Source organism: Pseudophryne corroboree, unplaced genomic scaffold (genome assembly GCF_028390025.1).
Source record: "Pseudophryne corroboree isolate aPseCor3 unplaced genomic scaffold, aPseCor3.hap2 scaffold_1497, whole genome shotgun sequence".
NCBI lineage: Eukaryota > Metazoa > Chordata > Amphibia > Anura > Myobatrachidae > Pseudophryne > Pseudophryne corroboree.
This window is the reverse complement of record NW_026968128.1, coordinates 15,267-27,290: the sequence shown is the minus strand read 5'-3', so window position 1 is coordinate 27,290 and position 12,024 is coordinate 15,267.

The following is a 12,024-nucleotide window of genomic DNA, read 5'->3' as shown; positions in this document are numbered from 1 at the left end:
TCTGTCCCATTACTTTGTCGCTCTCTCCTCCTGACTCTATCGCTCTCCCCCTGACTCTGTCTCTGTACCTCCCAACCTCTGATTTTGTCTTTCAAGTAGACTTTATCTCTCTCCCCTGACTTTATCTCTCTCACATGACTCTGTTTCACTTTCTCTCTCCATCTGACTTTCTCTCTCCCTCTAACTCTATCTCTCTCCCCTTAATTTTCTCTCTGTGTCTGTCCCCTGACTTTGTCACTCTCTACTCCTGACTCTATCGCTCTCCCCCTAACTCTGTCTCTGTGTCTCCCACCCTCTGATTTTCTTTCTCCTAGACTTTATCGCCTTCCCTCTGACTCTGTCTCTCTCACATGACTCTGTCTCAGTGTCTCTCTCCATCTGACTATATCTCTCCCTCTAACTCTATCACTCTCTCTCCTTTACTCTATCTCTCTCCCTCCTTTACTCTATCTCTCTCCCCTTAACTATCTGTGTCTCTGTCCCCTGAATTTGTCGCTATCTCCTCCTGACTCTATCGCTCTCCCCCAGACTCTGTCTCTCAGTGTCTCCCACCCTCTGATTTACTTTCTTCTAGACTTTATCTCTCTCTCCCTGACTATTTCTCATATGACTCTTTATCTCCATCAAACTTTGTCTCTCTCCCTATTACTCTATCACTCTCTCTCCTTGACTCTATCTCTCTCCCCTTAACTATCTCTCTATGTCTCTGTCCCCTGAATTTGTCACTCCCTCCTCCTAACTCTTTCGCTCTTCCCCTAACTCTGTCTCTCAGTGTCTCCCACCCTTTGATTTTCTTTCTCCTAGACTTTATCTCTCTCCCTCTGACAATCTCTCTCACATGACTCTGTCTCACTTTGTCTCTCCGTCAAACTTTGTCTCTCTCCCTCTAACTCCATCACTCTCTCTCTCCTTGACTCTATCTCTCTCCCTTTAACTATCTCTCTGTGTCTCTGACCCCTGAATTTGTCGCTCACTCCTCCCGACTCTATCGCTCACCCCCTGACTGTCTCTCAGTGTCTACCACCCTCTAATTTTCTTTATCCTAGACTTTATCTCTCTCCCTCTGACTATCTATCTCACATGACTCTCTCACTTTGTCTCTCTATCAAACTTTGTCTTTCTCCCTCTAACTCTATTGCTCTCTTCTTGACTCTATCTCTTTCCCCTAAACTATCTCTCTGTGTCTCTGTCCCATGACTTTGTCGCTCTCTCCTCCTGACTCTATTGCACTCCCCTAACTCTGTCTCTCATTGTCTACCACCCTCTAATTTTCTTTCTCCTAGACTTTATCTCTCTCACATGACTGTCTCACTTTCTCTCTCCATCTGACTATAGTTTATTGTAATGTTAGCAGCCACACAGCAAAACACAAGCTAAAAATCATTCTCCATAAAGGAGCTGTACAATAAAGAGCATATTACCCCATATTAATAAAGATCTGTTTACAGACTACAGTGAGTGGCCAATTGAACACAGGAAAGTAGCAATCATGCCATAGCATTAGAGTCCAATTCCTAATTGTTTACAGTAGGTGTGAAAATCTCAGTGTGTGAGGCCTTTGTAGTAGATTCCTTGGAGAGTATAGATAGCATATATCCTGTCTGGGGGATGGCCTGGGATTTGAAATGAATAATTCAATTCCAATTTAAGTGTTTTCAGCTTCTAACTTTAGTCTATGCAGCTACAATATCAAAAGATTTTTTATACATTTCTTGTTCCTTGCAATAAACAAATATGGTATTAAAAAATATAATTGATTCAACTTCCTTCATAACTGGTCAAATAATGTAAAATGCTCAGGAAATGCACTCTTGTCTGTGAGGGGAGCCTGTGCCATTCCTTAGAGGAGAGTAGGGAGTGGGCATCACAGCATCTACTGTATAAAAGGGCCTACACAGTACACATGGGGTGACTGTGCTGAGCGATCTGAGCGATGCTAGATCACTCAGCAAGATTGCTCAGCACACAGCGCTGCACAACAATGTGTCAACGATGTGTGCTGAGCGATCTGTCAGGGCCAGTGAACACTGGCCCTGAGAGGCGATCTGACTAGATTTATCCTGCATGCAGGATCTTAATCGCTGCACCATTGCGACAACTGAACATCTATGTACTTGGGATATACAGTACCTATCAGCCACATAATCACTGTTGAAGTCTGGTTCCAGTTTAAGAAATATAGCATCATAACTATTTATTTACAGTTTCTTACATAGCGCAGCATAATTCTTTCCCATTCGTCCATTTAAAAAATATTAGTTATTTTGTGTGCACTGTGACTGTGTAAAGTAATTGCTATCACACAGAGCTGCCACTGCTGTGATCGGGCAGCGTGGGGGATGGGACTTGCTTGAGCTGTGTGCACTGTGCCTGATTGTTGTCATTCTGTTGGGGGAGGGGAGAACACACAGAGCTGCATAAAGGGGGTCATTCCAAGTTGATCGCTAGCTGCCGTTGTTCGCAGCACAGCGATCAGGCTTAAAATCTGCATTTCTGTGCATGCATATGTCCCGCAATGCGCATGCGCGACGTACGGGTACATAGCCCTTTGTGGTTTTGCACAGATTCTAGCAAAGTTTTCCTTCACACTGGCGCCCGCTAGAAGATTGACAGGAAGGGGGCGTTTCTGAGTGTCAACTGACCGTTTTCAGGGAATGTTTGGAAAAACGCAGGCGTGTCTGAAAAAATGCAGGCGTGGCCGGGCATTCGCTGGGTGGATGTGTGATGTCAAATCTGGACACGAATAGGCTGAAGTGATCGCAAGCACTGAGTAGGTTTAGAGCTACTCAGAAACTGCACAAACTGTTTTTGCAGAGCTCGGCTGCACATGCGTTCGCACTTCTGCTAAGCTAACATACACTCCCCAGTGGGCGGCGGCATAGCATTTGCACGGCTGCTACAATTGGCCAGCGAGTGATCAACTTAGAATGACCCCCAATGCTTGGTGCTCAGACCTGCATTAAATGCTTTGCTCACTACAAGGATACTAAAGGTTATGATTTGTGACATGGATAGACAAGGATGGAAAAAGTAAAAAAAATATGAAAACATTCCCAAAACCTTGTGTTGACCATATGTGTGTTTTAACCATTTCCATGTCGACCATTTGCTGCTGTGAGTAGTTGTTTCCTAATTTGGGAGCAGTCGGTATATAATGAGCTGTCCAGGCTCATGGTAGTATTATGTAGTTTCAGGGGTGGTGATATCTGCGCTCACCTGATGTCTAGGTGTATGTGTCTTACATTATTACCAGTAATTTATATAGCGCACACATATTCCGCAGCGCTTTACAGAGAATATTCAGCCATTCACATCAGTCCCTACCCCAGTGGAGCTTACAATCTATATTCCCTACCACATGTACACACACACATTTGCACAAGGGTTAATTTTGTTAGGAACCAATTAACCTATCACTATATTTTGGGATTGTGGGAGGAAACTGGAGTACCCGGAGGAAGCCCACTCAAGTACGGGGAGAATATACAAACTCCACACATTATAATGAGTGTACAATGGTGTGTTTGTAGTGTTCTTTATTGCGACACAATGCTCAGGTCACATGCATATTAATTAGACAGGTAAAAAGAGAGGTTTTTAAAACTGCACAGGACCTGTGTTTGGTTCACACTATGATTAGTTAGAAATTCAAAAAACCAACATAAAGGCAATAAAGGGTCAATTACTCCTGGCACTTGGTTGGTGGTGCTCCCAGAAAAAATAGTTCAATAAACTTTAAGCTTAGTACATCAGGCCCAGTGCACTGTCCCAAGACAGACAACTAATTAGATTTCCATTTGCCCTCCCCCCTGCCTTATGTTAATGCTAATTGATGTTGTATTGAGACTTTTGTTCAGTCTCTTACTCACAAAGTAGCACATGCACTGTAAAGGGTCAAATACTCCTGGCACCTGGTTGGTGGTGCTCCCAGAAAAAATAGTACAATAAACTGTATAAATGGAAAATCTTTACATAGGAGGTAAAGACAAAAGGAGACTTTAAGTCTGTCCTGGGGCACACTTGTCAAAAATGATTAATAAAATATAACTTTTAATATTCACAATTAAAAAAGATCATCTCACAAAGCGACATGGCGACATGTAAAAATTGTAATCATAAACTTTTTGATACAGTAATCCAATGTATTATTATAGTGAAATATGCAGTATGCGGTATTGAAATACCCAAAAATCTCTCAGAGGTGTATTACCTCGTTACAATACTTTGAGAGAATTGGCTTCTCTATACTCACACCTTAACCACCAAACAATTGCAAAAAATGACAAGTATCAATAGTGCCTTTTAATTAGTATCATAATTTCCATATCAAATATCTGTGTGAAGTCTGCCCGGCTGCTGGGATGAGAGAGCCAGGTACCTATATGGAAGTTACTGTAATATGAGAGATGTATTGGAGATATATTAATACTACACAATTAGCTGCCGCTGCTAATATTCCTGTGTGCCTGATGGATAAATTGCCCTGCACATACAGATGTCCATGTTGCTGCCCACGGTGCTGTTGGTGGCTAGAGGTGGGAGGAGAAGCCACCAGCATCCATGATTCTGCTGACCGGAAGTTGGACCCGGTCACATGCTCGTTGCCAGGGATTATATGCTCGCTGCCAGGGGTTACATATGCTTGTTGCCATAGGGGTTACATGTTTAGTGCCAGGGGGTTACATGCTCAGTGCCAGGGGGTTACATGCTCATTCTGGGTAGCGCTGGGTAATGGTCTAGTAATACCTCTAGCATCTGTCTCCTAGAAGGCAGCTGCCATTTTAAAGGGCCGTCTTCCATGCTGTCTGCATTGAATCTGCAGCTTCCAGTAGTAGGTAGAGCCTAAGCGTCTATTGGACCGGTGCTGCCCCCCCCCCCCCAGGACTCAGCCATCCAGGCTGCAGCCTTATGGCTGCTCAGGCCCCGGGTCTCATGTTTCTTCACCCGCTTGTATGGCAGACAGAGCACTGAATGACTTATTATGGAGCACAGCCAGCCCCAGCACTGGACTGATTTGTGGCAGACAGGCGCAGCACCCACTTGTATGGCAGACAGAGCACCCAGTGACTTATTAAGGCAGCACAGCCCCAGCACTGGACTGATTTGTGGCAGACAGGTGCAGCACCCACGTGTATGGCACACAGAGCACCCAGTGACTTATTATGGCAACACAGCCTCAGCGCTGGACCGATTTGTGGCAGACAGACGCAGCACCCACTTGTATGGCAGACACTGTCGATCTTCAGACCGGATCCCAGTGAAATATATGTGGTATTGAAATACCAAAAATTCTCTCTACTCACACCTTAACCACCAAACAATTGCAAAAAATGACAAGTATCAATAGTGCCTTTTAGTTAGTATCATAATTTCTATATCGAATCTCTGTGTGGAGTTTGTATGAACTCTTCATCAGCACATTATCAATCACAAGGAAAAAGATTTTTTTAAACATATAGGCAACATTGAGCCAGGTACATGTTGGAAGTTAGTATGAGAGATGTATTGGAAAAATATTAATACTTCACAATTAGCTGCTGCAGCTGATATTCCCATGTGCATGATCGATAAATTGCCCTGCACACACGGCTCATGGGGGTCATTCTGACCCGATCGCTGCTGCTGACCAGCCGCTGCGGGTCGTGTAGTAATGAGTAGCTCCCGGCCAGCACGCTAAAGCTGCGCTGGCCGGGAGCTACTCCTGAAGTACAAAAGCATCGCCGCTGTGCAATACTTTTGCACTTCTGCAGGGGGGGGGCGTAACTGACCTGCGGGGTGGACTAGCCCTGTGCTGGGCATCCCCCGCATGTCTCTGTTCCTGATCGTAGCCCTGCAAAATTTTGCAGGGTTACGATCAACTCGGAATGACACCCCATAGCTGCAATTTTGTTAGCAGATGGGCAAAACCATGGGGGTCATGCAGGCCTGATTGCACGCTAGGTTGTTTTGCTGAGCTGCGATCAGGACATAACTGCGCATGTGTGTGCCCCGCAATACGCAGGCGCGTCGCACAGGTACAAAGTGGATCGTTGCTGAGCAATGGATTTAATGAAGAATCCATTCACACAGACAATCGCAAGGAGATTGACTGGAAGAAAACATTTGTGGATGTCAACTGACCATTTTCTGGGAGTGTTTGGAAAAACGCAGGTGTGTCAATGCGTTTGCAGGGTGGGTGTCTGATGTAAATTCGGGGCAAACACTTTAGCCTGTTCGTGTCCGGAATTGATGTCAGACACCTGCCCAGCAAACGCTTGGACACGCCTGCGTTTTTCCAAACACTCCCAGAAAGCGTTCAGTTGCCACCCACAAATGCCCTCTTCCTGTCAATCTCCTTGCGATCTGCTGTGCGAATCGATTCTTCGTTAAATCCATTGCTCAGCAATGATCCGCTTTGTACCCGTACGACGCACATGCGCATTGAGGTGCATACGCATGTGCAGTTTCGACCTGATCGCACCGCTGCAAAACAACCTAGCGTGCGATCATTTCGGAATGACCCCCATGGTTTTGCCCATTTGCAAATAAAATGCTGCTAGAATCAGGTCTGAACTACTCCCTCTAGAATCTCTTTATCAGACTTTCTGCTTGCTCAGTTTCTGAAAATGCCACCTGCTGTCTGAAAAGTGGTACTGCACTATATTTCAGAGGAGATACACATGGCTTGCCGTGTATATCTTAAGAGGAAAGCTTATCTCGGGCCATGAACGGCAGGCCATGATACTTTTTTCAGAAAGGTAATAGTGGACACATCTGTAATCAGAGTTAGATTTGATTCAGTGATTTTTTAAAAACATCTAGGAAGCACAATTTAGCAGTGGGTTGCAGAGAAAAAGAAATATGCTGGCAAAAAAATCGAATTGTGTGATTTAACAGCTCTTAATTTTCTTGCTTTATTTTTATGCTAACAAATTTGTTCTCTGAAAAGTGTCCACAAAGCCAAGTCTCTGATTAACACCTTTGTAGGGATGGTTTTTCACCTATTACTAAATTAAACTTGCTTCATTGGAAAGGCAGCAAGATGCATCCTCATTTCAATGTCTACTGAAATAATACAGCTTGACACCAGGAAACATTAACGCCACTGCATCCTTGCTGCTTTCTCATGTGGAAGTCTGTTTAATGTGAAAACAAGGTGATATCTAATTAGCACACAGGTAAGGAATTACGAAAATCTTTATTTAAGGGTGAAGATGTTTCTCACAAAATTGTTGCCCCAATGCATCATTGAAATTCAAGCTGGAAAGATGATTTTAATATATCACTTGTACATTTTGTATTGCTCTTCTGGTGACAATGTAGTTTTTTTTGTCAATTACCATTTTAATAACAGGGTAAAGAAAATTAAGTGGATTTTTGAAAGAAAACTATACTGTCAATATACTATTAAAACAAATTAAAATGGTAAAAGTTATTGTACTTTAAGTAAAAATAAAAGAGCAAAAATATCAATCCCAGTTTTGATTACTTAAATTAACAAAAAAAATGCATATAGCAAAGGATAGTTTCAATCTGCCTACCTCTGGGTTATGGGTCCAGCATGCTTCCATTGCAGTACTCTGCTGCACATGTAAGTGCAAGAGATCCTGAAGCACTCACTCATCATGGGAAAGTACCAATGTGTTTATTCGTTGGTTGATGGAAGAAACATCTTACAAAAACTCTCCAGATTATTGATTTTTTAATGTTTTTCTAGGAAACGTTCTAGATGTATGCTTATTAGCCTTTGTCAGTATACACTTTTTGCAAAGTGTCTCTGTGGCGCAATCGGTTAGTGTGTTCGGCTATTAACCAAAAGGTTGGTGGTTCAATCCCACCCAGGGACGTAATTAAACTTGTGATCAGATTTTGGTGATATTTAAGTAGACAAGTCAAAATTTCAAACCCCCTCTTATGGTGTAGGGTACATGGCCTTCTCTGATGTAATCAGAGTTAGATTTGATTCAGTGATTTTATAAAAAACAGCTAGGAAGCACAATTTAGCAGTGGGTTGCAGAGAAAAAAAATATGCTGGCAGAAAAATCCAATCGAGTGATTAAACAGGTCTTCATTTTCTGGCTTTATTTTTATGCTAACAAATTTGTTCTCTGAAAAGTGTCCACAAAGCCAAGTCTCTGATTAACACCTTTGTAAGGATGGTTTTTCACCTATTACTAAATTAAACTTGCTTCATTGGAAAGGCAGCAAGATGCATCCTCATTTCAATGTCTACTGAAATAATACAAGTTGACACCAGGAAACATTAACGCCACTGCTTCCTTGCTGCTTTCTCATGTGGAAGTCTGTTTAATGTGAAAACAAGGTGATATCTAATTAGCACACAGGTAAGGAATTAAGAAAATCTTTATTTAAGGGTGAAGATGTTTCTCACAAATTTGTTGACCCAATGCATCATTGAAATTCAAGCTGGAAAGATGATTTTAATATATCACTTGTACATTTTGTATTGCTCTTCTGGTGACAATGTAGTTTGTTTTTGTCAATTACCATTTTAATAATAGGGTAAAGAAAATGAAGTGGATTTTTGAAAGAAAACAATACTGTCAATATACTATTAAAACAAATTAAAATGGTAAAAGTTATTGTACTTTAAGTAAAAATAAAAGAGACAAAATATCAATCCCAGTTTTGGATTACTTTAATTAACAAAAAAAAATGCATATAGCAGAGGATAGTTTCAATCTGCCTACCTCTGGGTTATGGGCCCAGCATGCTTCCATTGCTGTACTCTGCTGCACATGTAAGTGCAAGAGATCCTGAAGCACTCACTCATCATGGGAAAGTACCAATGTGTTTCTTCGTTGGTTGATGGAAGAAACATCTTACAAAAACTCTCCAGATTATTGACTTTTTAAAGTTTTTCTAGGAAACGTTTTAGATGAATGCTTATTAGCCTTTGTCAGTATGGACTTTTGCAAAGTGTCTCTGTGGCGCAATCAGTTAGTATGTACGGCTATTAACCAAAAGGTTGGTGGTTCAATCCCACCCAGGGACCTAATTGACCTTGTTATCAGATTTTGGTGATCTTTAAGTAGACAAGTCAAAATTTCAAACCCCCTGTTATGGTGTAGGGTACCTGGCCTTCTCTGATGTAATCAGAGTTAGATTTGATTCAGTGATTTTATAAAAACAGCTAGGAAGCACAATTTATTTTGTATTCTGTGTTGGTGCATTTGCGGAGGTTTAGGCTCCCACACTCCTCTCCGGAACTCGCCGGTGCCGGGTAGAAGAGTGGACAAGTGGGTATTTTGGTTGTCCTTTTCCCTGGCGGTTTTCCGCACATACTCTAGTTTAAAGTTATTTTGAGCCCCTGGCTTTGTTGTTTAGTAGAGGGCCCCTTGTTATCACCCTGTCTCGGATTTCTCTTTGTTTCCCATTAAGACCTGAGGGGGCATCAGAGTTGGGCAGACGTAATCCGCCCTTCAAACGCGGCTGCCATGGGCCCAAGCAACCATAGTCTCGCAAGAGATTTCTGACAGCACGGGCGAGACAACGGAGATAGGGCACCAGGGGCTATTCCCGTTCCCACTCCCTTTCCAAGCATTACGTTCCAGTACTCAGGTCCTTGCTATAAGATATCCCCAGACCAGAGTATTGGAATCATAACAGGAGAGCAGCCCTGATATATAACAGAGGTGGAAGTTCTATAGGCAGCAGAGACGGAGACCAGCCAGCCAGTCTCCCAGTGCCCTGATCACTACACGCCGCCAGCACAGCATTACAGGAGGGTCCTATAGTGCTGCCCTGAGCTAACAGGTGTGTGTACCAATGTGCTGCGCCCTGGTGTCTCTGAGAGGGGTGAGGTCACCGTGCCGCTTTAGTATATGGCTTTTCCTTAGTACTGTAAGTTACAGCCCTGCACTAGTAGTGGCAACTCTGCCCTATGTGAACCTGTGAGGTTATTTTCCTATTTACAGAATAACCGGGGAGAAGGCGGCCATATTGCGGCTCTCAAGAGAAGGCACTCTAGTACACCCCCTGCTGGCGGCCACTGCGCAGGCGCAACAAATTGAAATGCCCGATCTCTATAATGGGGCATATTTCTCTTAATTAAAAAAAACCTGTAACTTTCTGAAAAACCACAACCCCAAAAGGCACTTCACAGGGACATGCTCTATCTAATAAAACAAACCCCAAGTCATATATATATATATATATATAATAAGATTTTACTCACCGGTAAATCTATTTCTCGTAGTCCGTAGTGGATGCTGGGACTCCGTAAGGACCATGGGGAATAGCGGCTCCGCAGGAGACTTGGCACAACTAAAGAGAGCTTTAGGACTACCTGGTGTGCACTGGCTCCTCCCCCTATGACCCTCCTCCAGACCTCAGTTAGGATACTGTGCCCGGAAGAGCTGACACTAAGGAAGGATTTTGAATCCCGGGTAAGACTCATACCAGCCACACCAATCACACCGTACAACTCGTGATATTATACCCAGTTAACAGTATGACAACAACGGAGCCTCTGCACAGATGGCTCTCAACAATAACCCTTTTGTTAACAATAACTATGTACAAGTACTTGGGATGGGCGCCCAGCATCCACTATGGACTACGAGAAATAGATTAACCGGTGAGTAAAATCTTATTTTCTCGGACGTCCTAAGTGGATGCTGGGACTCCGTAAGGACCATGGGGATTATATCAAAGCTCCCAAACGGGAGGGAGAGTGCGGATGACTCTGCAGCACCGAATGAGCGAACTCCAGGTCCTCCTCAGCCAGGGTGTCAAACTTGTAAAATCTTGCAAATGTGTTTGACCCCGACCAAGTAGCAGCTCGGCAAAGTTGTAAAGCAGAGACCCCTCGGGCAGCCGCCCAAGAAGAGCCCACCTTCCTCGTGGAATGGGCTTTTACTGATCTAGAATGCGGCAGTCCCGCCGCAGAATGACAGTCCTTTACCACAAATCTGAGGTACTCCTGGTGAGGAGAGTAAATGGGGACATGCAGGTAAGCATCCTTGATGTCCAGTGATACCATGTAATCCCCTTCCTCCAGGCTTGAGATAACCGCCCTGAGCGATTCCATCTTGAACTTGAACCGTTTTATATACGTGTTCAAAGATTTAAAATTTAAAATGGGTCTCACCGAACCGTCCGGTTTCGGTACCACAAACATTGTGGAATAGTAACCCCTTCCTTGTTGAAGGAGGGGTACCTTGACTATCACCTGCTGCAAATACAGCTTGTGAATTTGCCTCTATCACAGCCTCCCTGTCCAAGGGAGATGTTGGCAAGGCAGATTTTAGGAAACGGCGAGGGGGAGACGTCTCGAATTCCAGCTTGAATCCCTGAGACACTACTTGTAGAATCCAGGGATCCACCTGTGAGCAAGCCCACTGATTGCTGAAGCACTTGAGACGGGCCCCCACCGCACCTGGCTCCACCAGTGGAGCCCCAGCGTCATGCTGTGGACTTAGCGGAAGCGGGGGAGGACTTTTGTTCCTGGGAACTGGCTGTATATATATATATATATATATATATATATATATATGCATGCACACACACTCATGTATATACATGTATACACAAATACATGTATGTACATGTTTATGTATGTATAATACACTGATAGAGTACATTATATTTATGAATTAATTGCTTCCCGATTCTGCAGCAGCATCATCAGCACCATCAGTGTTACTCACAGTCACTTCACACGGACTGCTGCACAACACATCACTTAATTTCCGGGCCGCCCGCCACCTGGTGAAGAGACATGGGAGATGAAGGACCAGCAGTGCCACGTTGAGCGGAAGTATTGTGAATTAGTTACCCACACACTCCTTGTGACACCTGCTCCCCGTCTGCCCTCCCACCCGCCGCCTGCCATCCGGAACCCGCACTGACAAGTAAGTCTCAGCAGAATGTGTCTGCCGGTGGCTCCCAGTCCCCCCTAGAGGAACACTGCTAGTGGTGTGGCAGCCGCGGCACACTAGGACTGAGAGACCGCAGCGGGAGGAAAGCACGGGTGGGCGGGAGGAGAGCATAGGCGGACATCACCACGTCACATTGCAAGGT